The sequence below is a fragment of the Pungitius pungitius genome, chromosome 3 (assembly GCF_949316345.1).
Source record: "Pungitius pungitius chromosome 3, fPunPun2.1, whole genome shotgun sequence".
NCBI classification, from domain to species: Eukaryota; Metazoa; Chordata; class Actinopteri; order Perciformes; family Gasterosteidae; genus Pungitius; species Pungitius pungitius.
In genome coordinates this window covers 19657697-19664122 of record NC_084902.1, presented here as the reverse complement: position 1 = coordinate 19664122, position 6426 = coordinate 19657697, and positions in this window count along the sequence as shown.

Sequence of the window (6426 nt, the reverse complement as noted above, 5' to 3'; positions counted from 1 at the left end):
AGCAAGCATGAACTAACACAATACTAACCAGTCAGAAGATAACATGCCTGTCCTGTTTAAATGGGATTTGCCCGGCTAACTAGCCGCTAGCATCAGTTAGACGCTAGCTTTCGCTAATGTTGAAAATGCGTTTCCTGAGGTCTTGCGGTGTATGAAACACAGGAAGGGCAGTTAAAGTAATACCAGTCTCCTGTCTCATTCATCTGGCCAAGCTCGTCACAGTATTAACAATTCACCAAATTGTTTTGGAACATACAACTTTCTTGCTTTGTTGTGCAAACTAACATTACTGCCTTAAATGTCAATAATTTATATTTTTAAGATTTACCAACATTACCGTTTAAAAATTTCTGTTTTAATACAAGTTGGGTTTACAGTGCACTGACCAAGCCATGTATAACATATTTGGCAGTGGGTTGCTCTTCAAGGATATTGTCGAGCAATATGAACCAACAGGCATAGACGTCTTCTTACAAATTAAATGTAAGTGGACTTCAGCTCTATTTTGAGTCAAGAACACTATCTTTGAGCTCTCCAGTAGTTCATTCAGAGAATAACTTCTATTTTTGTTGGAGAGCAGCAAAGATCATAGCATGAATCTCAGACCTACAATGCTGTTGTTTGTTTTTCAAATATGTGTCTATCCATCCATCTTCAAACTTCTTATCCTGCACCCAGGGTCGTGGGGGGGCTGGAGTCAATCCCAGCCAACTTTGGGCAAACATGTGTATGAATATCAATCGTAGGTGGACCAATGAGCCAGAAGAAAAATACACAATTCGACAGTAAGTTCACTAAAGGTAATAGTTGACCAATCAGATTTGACTACATATATAATAAAAAGGAAAATATGCTTCTTGGACAGGCCTTGACATTAATAATGTTGCTCACCAGTCTCTGTGGCTAGCTTTTTTTTAAATTTACTAGCCACACAGCAACTTTTGTTGTTGCGAAATTAGGTTTAATTTCATTAAAGTTAACTACGGTTTGCTCCGATTTACTTGAAGAACTAGATTTACAATCCTTTCTAATGCAAATGATTAATGTAAACACCCAAGTCAAGACTACATAAAATACTTTCTAATACTATCATCAGAAGATGGAGCAATCGGGTCCAGAAGCATATCTCTTCTGCCCCACCGTCTGCGGAACAGCCTTGAGCTGGGCTTAAACGGGTCTTTCACCCGCCAAAGTGGCCAGTAGAAGTGACTGCTTTCCCTGACAGTCAAATTCTACCCGCATTTGGCTAATGCTAATGTCGAGCCCTAAATGAAAGTAAAATAAAACAATTAGAGAATTAAAATTAAATGTATATTCACGTGTATTTTACCATAAAAGACAGTCCAAGTTGACTTATTGAAAACGAAGTAGGTTACATAAGTACGAGTATCAGTGGTTTTGTTTCCTAAACCCAAATTATTATTGTGATAGCAGCATGTAACTGTATCACATCAAATGCCACCATCCGGTGTGGTTTACATGGCATGATAAGATCCAAAAACGTTTTCTTTCCAAACTGATGTCCATGACATGATGCCAAGAAATCAAACTGCTCTTGGACCTCTTGTCCAGAGAAGCCAATCTGATGCAAATGCCTCATGAGTTGAGAGTAAGTAAGGATTTGATTACAATGGGAGTGTCACGGTTTGGCCTCGCTTCCTGTTTTAGTTTGAAGTTTCATGTCTCTTGTGGTCCTGGGTTAACTTCACTTCCTGCCTTGTCTTGTGATTGCGTGATTGTCTCCACCTGTGTCCAATCACCTGCACCTCCCTTGTGTATTTAAGCCCTGTGTTCCTGTTGTCCTTTGTCGCGTCATTGTCTATATGTCCCTCGTCGTTGGAGCACGATATTGGTTTGTCGGCAATAAAGAGCACTTTGATGGAAGAAACTCTGCGCTTGGGTCCTCACTGCAACCTGCCCCAGCCTGAGTGTGACAGGGGGCGTGCTGGCAGCCATGATCCGGCTCATTTCAGTCCTGTGCCGGGTGACGTGAAATTTCATTTTTTACTGTGTCATCTTCGTTTAGATTCAAACAAAAACATATATGTCGATATTTACAGACTTTAAGGGTTTCCTTTTACTATTGGTACACAAATATTCAAATAGACCTTGTAGTTGCGGATACTGTCACGGTTTGGTTCTGCTTCCTGTTTTATTTTGTAGTTTCATGTCTCTTGTGTCCCTGGGTTAGCTTCACTTCCTGCCTTGTTCTGTAATTGCATGATTGTTTCCACCTGTGTCCAATCACCTGCACCTCCCTAGTGTATTTAAGCCCTGTGTGCCTGTTGTCCCCTGTCGCGTCATTGTCAGTCAACTCGTCTTTGGCGCACGTCTTTCTGCTTTGCGTTTGAATAAAGAGCACCTTTTGGAAACATTGAAGACCATTCGTTTGAGTCCTGCCTCCGACCTGCACCAGCAGCACCATCCCTGACAGATACAGCCTTTTTAGTATGCATGCAATTTTATCTTGATGTAACTTGTTTCCTTTTCTTGTTGTGTTTACTGATTTTCCAAATCATTAATTTCCTTTATATATTTTTATTCTGAGATGCACAACATATTTTCTCCCCTACTGTTTAGATTATGCTATGCCTTTTCTACTATTTTGTAAGGTATACACTGTACTAAATGTACACATTAATGCACTTATCAATAAATAGTATCAATATCTTATGTTGGCCAATACAATTCTTTTTACAGGATTATACCAAATTCCTGTTAACACAATGCAGTGGTGGGATCATTTTTTTAGTTGCAGAATACTTTGTTGTTAGTGTTCCTATAACTCTTTCTATCTTCATCTTGTTCCCCCACCCCATCAAAACCCTTCTTACATCAGGAAGGGATCTCTGGCTGCCCAGCATCAGCAGTTTGTCTCTGCCAGAGCGGTCAGTGCTAACTACTCGGTTCAAAGAAAGCAAAGAGAGCGCGGTGGGAATGACAGAGTGAGAGATGACCGCCCAAAGTCAAGACAATAGATGGAGGACACAGAGAGATGGAAAGGAGACATGTCTGTGCTGCAGCCAAATTTAATAAAGACTTTGCAGACATACACGTCATGTATATGTGGGTTTTAGTAAATTTAATGCAGCTGTATGTCCTAATCCTAATGTATGAACATGGCTATACATAGAGAAAATAACTCCGTATCGCTGCTTTGCTTTCACCGGGCACACAAAATATAAATTAAATTGGGAATAGGTGATAGTATCTATGGAATCCAATGTGGTAGTAACAGCATTCAAAAAGGGATGTGGGTGATGGTGGCGCTGGGAGTAGTGTGATGCGAATCCCAGCTGCCCCATGTGCCATGTCAACGTGTCCCTGAGCAAGACACCCAACCCCCAATTGCAGACGGTCAGTTTTTGTAAGACTTTCATTCGGTTGCATCAGCAGAACATATCATGTCACTTGATTGGGTTAATTGGCTGCAGGTGTGCCCAATGCCATTCGCCAACTGGTTGCTGCCCATGCACTGGGTAATACACCTCCTATATCACTCCCCCCAACCTGATCCACCGTCTTGACCCCCTACTCCTGGTTTGCCACAATGGGCTTGCATTTTATGCCCATATGACTGGCTGGTAGTGTAATTTGGGGTAACATTTTCATGGAGGATTGGGATATTTCAAGACGATTGAACTGTCAAAGATAATAGTGCTATACAAGTGGTACAAAGAGCAGTCAACATTGGAGCGATAACTGAGGCCATATGTTATTGTTCTGAGCACAGATCCGGCATTATCTTTATGAACAGTGGAAAGACCTGTTTTACATGACGATGAGTTGTTTGGATTTATTTGAGGATTCCTCCGCATACAGGGGACTGAGCAGAATGGAAATGGTAACCAGATGCGGAAAGAGAATGACAGCTCTGAAGGTGGATGTGGTTCCTTTCAACATTAAAATGAGAGCAGTAACATTACAGTGTATTCACATAAACAACTTATTTTTCTTACTTATTCTCTTAGTTTAATTATATAGTAACTAATAATAAAACCTGCTAATTAACTGTTTTTAATTAGAGTTAAATATTGTGAGCCTAAAACCAGGCTCAGAATAAAAGTTTTTTGAGCTGATTCATCACTTAGTCACCCCAATCAAAAGGAGAAAGCAGTTCTGGAAATTTGGATGTGTGACGGTTTGGGTTTTCTTCCTGTTTTATTTTGTATTTTCATGTCTCGTGTTCCTGGGGTAGCGTCACTTCCTGCCTTGTCCTGTCTTCCCTGGTGATTGTCTGCAGTGTCCATGATTGTTTCCACCTCTGTCCAATCACCTGCACCTACCTTGTGTATTTAAGCCCTGTGTGTCTTGTGTTCCTTGTCGCGTCATTGTTTGCCTGTGTGCATGTTCCTGGTCTCTGTCGGTGTCACTTTTTGCCTGAAACTCTGCGCTTGAGTCCTGCCTGCACGAGCCATATGACAGGATGGTACTGATGTTCGGACCAGATTACACAGCACACTGTAGTTCTCATTCTCGTTGTGAATTAGAGAATCTATTGCAGGTTTTTGATTCACGTCAGTCTTTTGTTGAACGGCTTACTCGTTCTGTCACTTGAGGTAGTTCATGTGCCCACTGTTAGAATAATGTGAAGTTTGTCTTGTCTGATGCTAAAACTCTTTTAGTCTGAGTCTAGTTTGGCCTAGATCAGGGCCAGCTCTAGCCCATTTGCAGCCCTCCCACCGACCACCTAGGGCCACTTTAAACCACATCCATACATTATAGATACACTATGTTGTATGTATTATAGTGTACATTTATATTGGTAAATGTACTACAATATAATGGTCTCGTAACAGTAACTTGACAAACTCCAAGTGATTTGGCTTTATGTGCCCCTTGTTTATAAATTCTGCGCTGTCACTGCCAACAAAAATACAAATATGATTTCAAAGATGAATTAGAACGCACAGACCTTTATCAAACTAGAATTGGAAATACTATAAAATGTAGGATTATGTGCTATGAGTGCAAAAGTGGAAAAAACAATAAACATGAACAAAATAAAAATAAAAAGTTATACGTCAAAATAGTAATGGCAACTTTGTCAATCCTGTTGTTTGGGAAAGGTGAAATCTGGATTGGTATGTGTCTGTTGCTCTTTCACCTGAAGGCAAATATAAACAATTGATGTTCATCTATTAATACAGATACATTATGGCAATAGGCATTACACTGATTTTTTCTCTTGTTCATATGTTGAGATTTATCACTGATTTTGTGAGACATCTAAATCATGTTTTTTCTTTTAACAAGATTAGTGGAGGAGTAAACATTAAACATTTGAATTAGGTGTAAATAAATTATTGTTTTGTAAGCTCTTAAGTGTAAATTAAAATAAGGATTATTGAATAGACTTACCTGCTGCATGCTCAGTGTCTTGGGTCTGTGTTTCACTGGCTGCTGTGCTAGGTGTGATCCTAGATGTCCCTTCACCTGCAGCTATATTTAAGCACAGAGTATAACCAGATCAGTGAAGTTCTTAGAAATGATGAAACGATCAAGAATGAGGTTGAAAGTCGTTTACCATGAATGGAAGTGTGAGTTCATATTTTGAGCTTATTTACATTATCCTGAACTATACTATATACTAGTGGTTCGCGCGCCGTTGCATGGGAAAAAAAAAAAATTCATGTGATTTTATTTTGAAGGGACTTTTTCTAATGCAGCGGAGTGTCGTTTTTTTTGCCGGCTCGTCCGCCGATGTTTTCAGTTGGCGCCGCAAAGACAACCGCTCGCACCCCCCCCCCCCCCCCGTCGACACCGCGGTTGTTGATTGTTGGTGACAGTGTGTCGCACACTGAACAATACATCCAAGCAAGATGGTATATGGTATGGCTAATTAGGCTGTCACAAAATGAAATTTTTGTTGTGTGATTATTGCAATTTTCAGACGATTCTATGCCATTGAGAAAATAAGGACAATATAATAGCATAGTAATACAAGTACGCTATTTCAAAGAACAAAGAATGGTCAGAATAGTTAGGCAATAGAATCGGAATGTAATAAATAAAAAAAAACGAAACCAATAAAACAAAGGCTTGGTGTGATGCGGTCGGGCACGAGAAAATGTGTCCAAAGAAGTTTAACCCGGGGCTTCGACTGCCGAAAGGGCGACACGCTCTGCGGGTGCAGGGAGAGACTGAACAGTTGAATGGTTGTTGTTTTAGGTGAGATTTTCTGTGAGATTTTAGCTTAGTTGTGTTGCCTGTTTCCGTTGCTACTGTTTTTGAAACATTCATTTGACATTCATTTTCATGCACCGATAACAGAGAGGTGATCCTGGGGGATCAGCTGAGCTTTCTTTAGGAGGTGAGGGTCTCTGCAAAAATGGACATTTTAAAATATAAAATAATAATAGCATTCCATAACACCACCTTACACATTTATTCACATGTATCTAGGGATGAGCGAGTACAGCATTA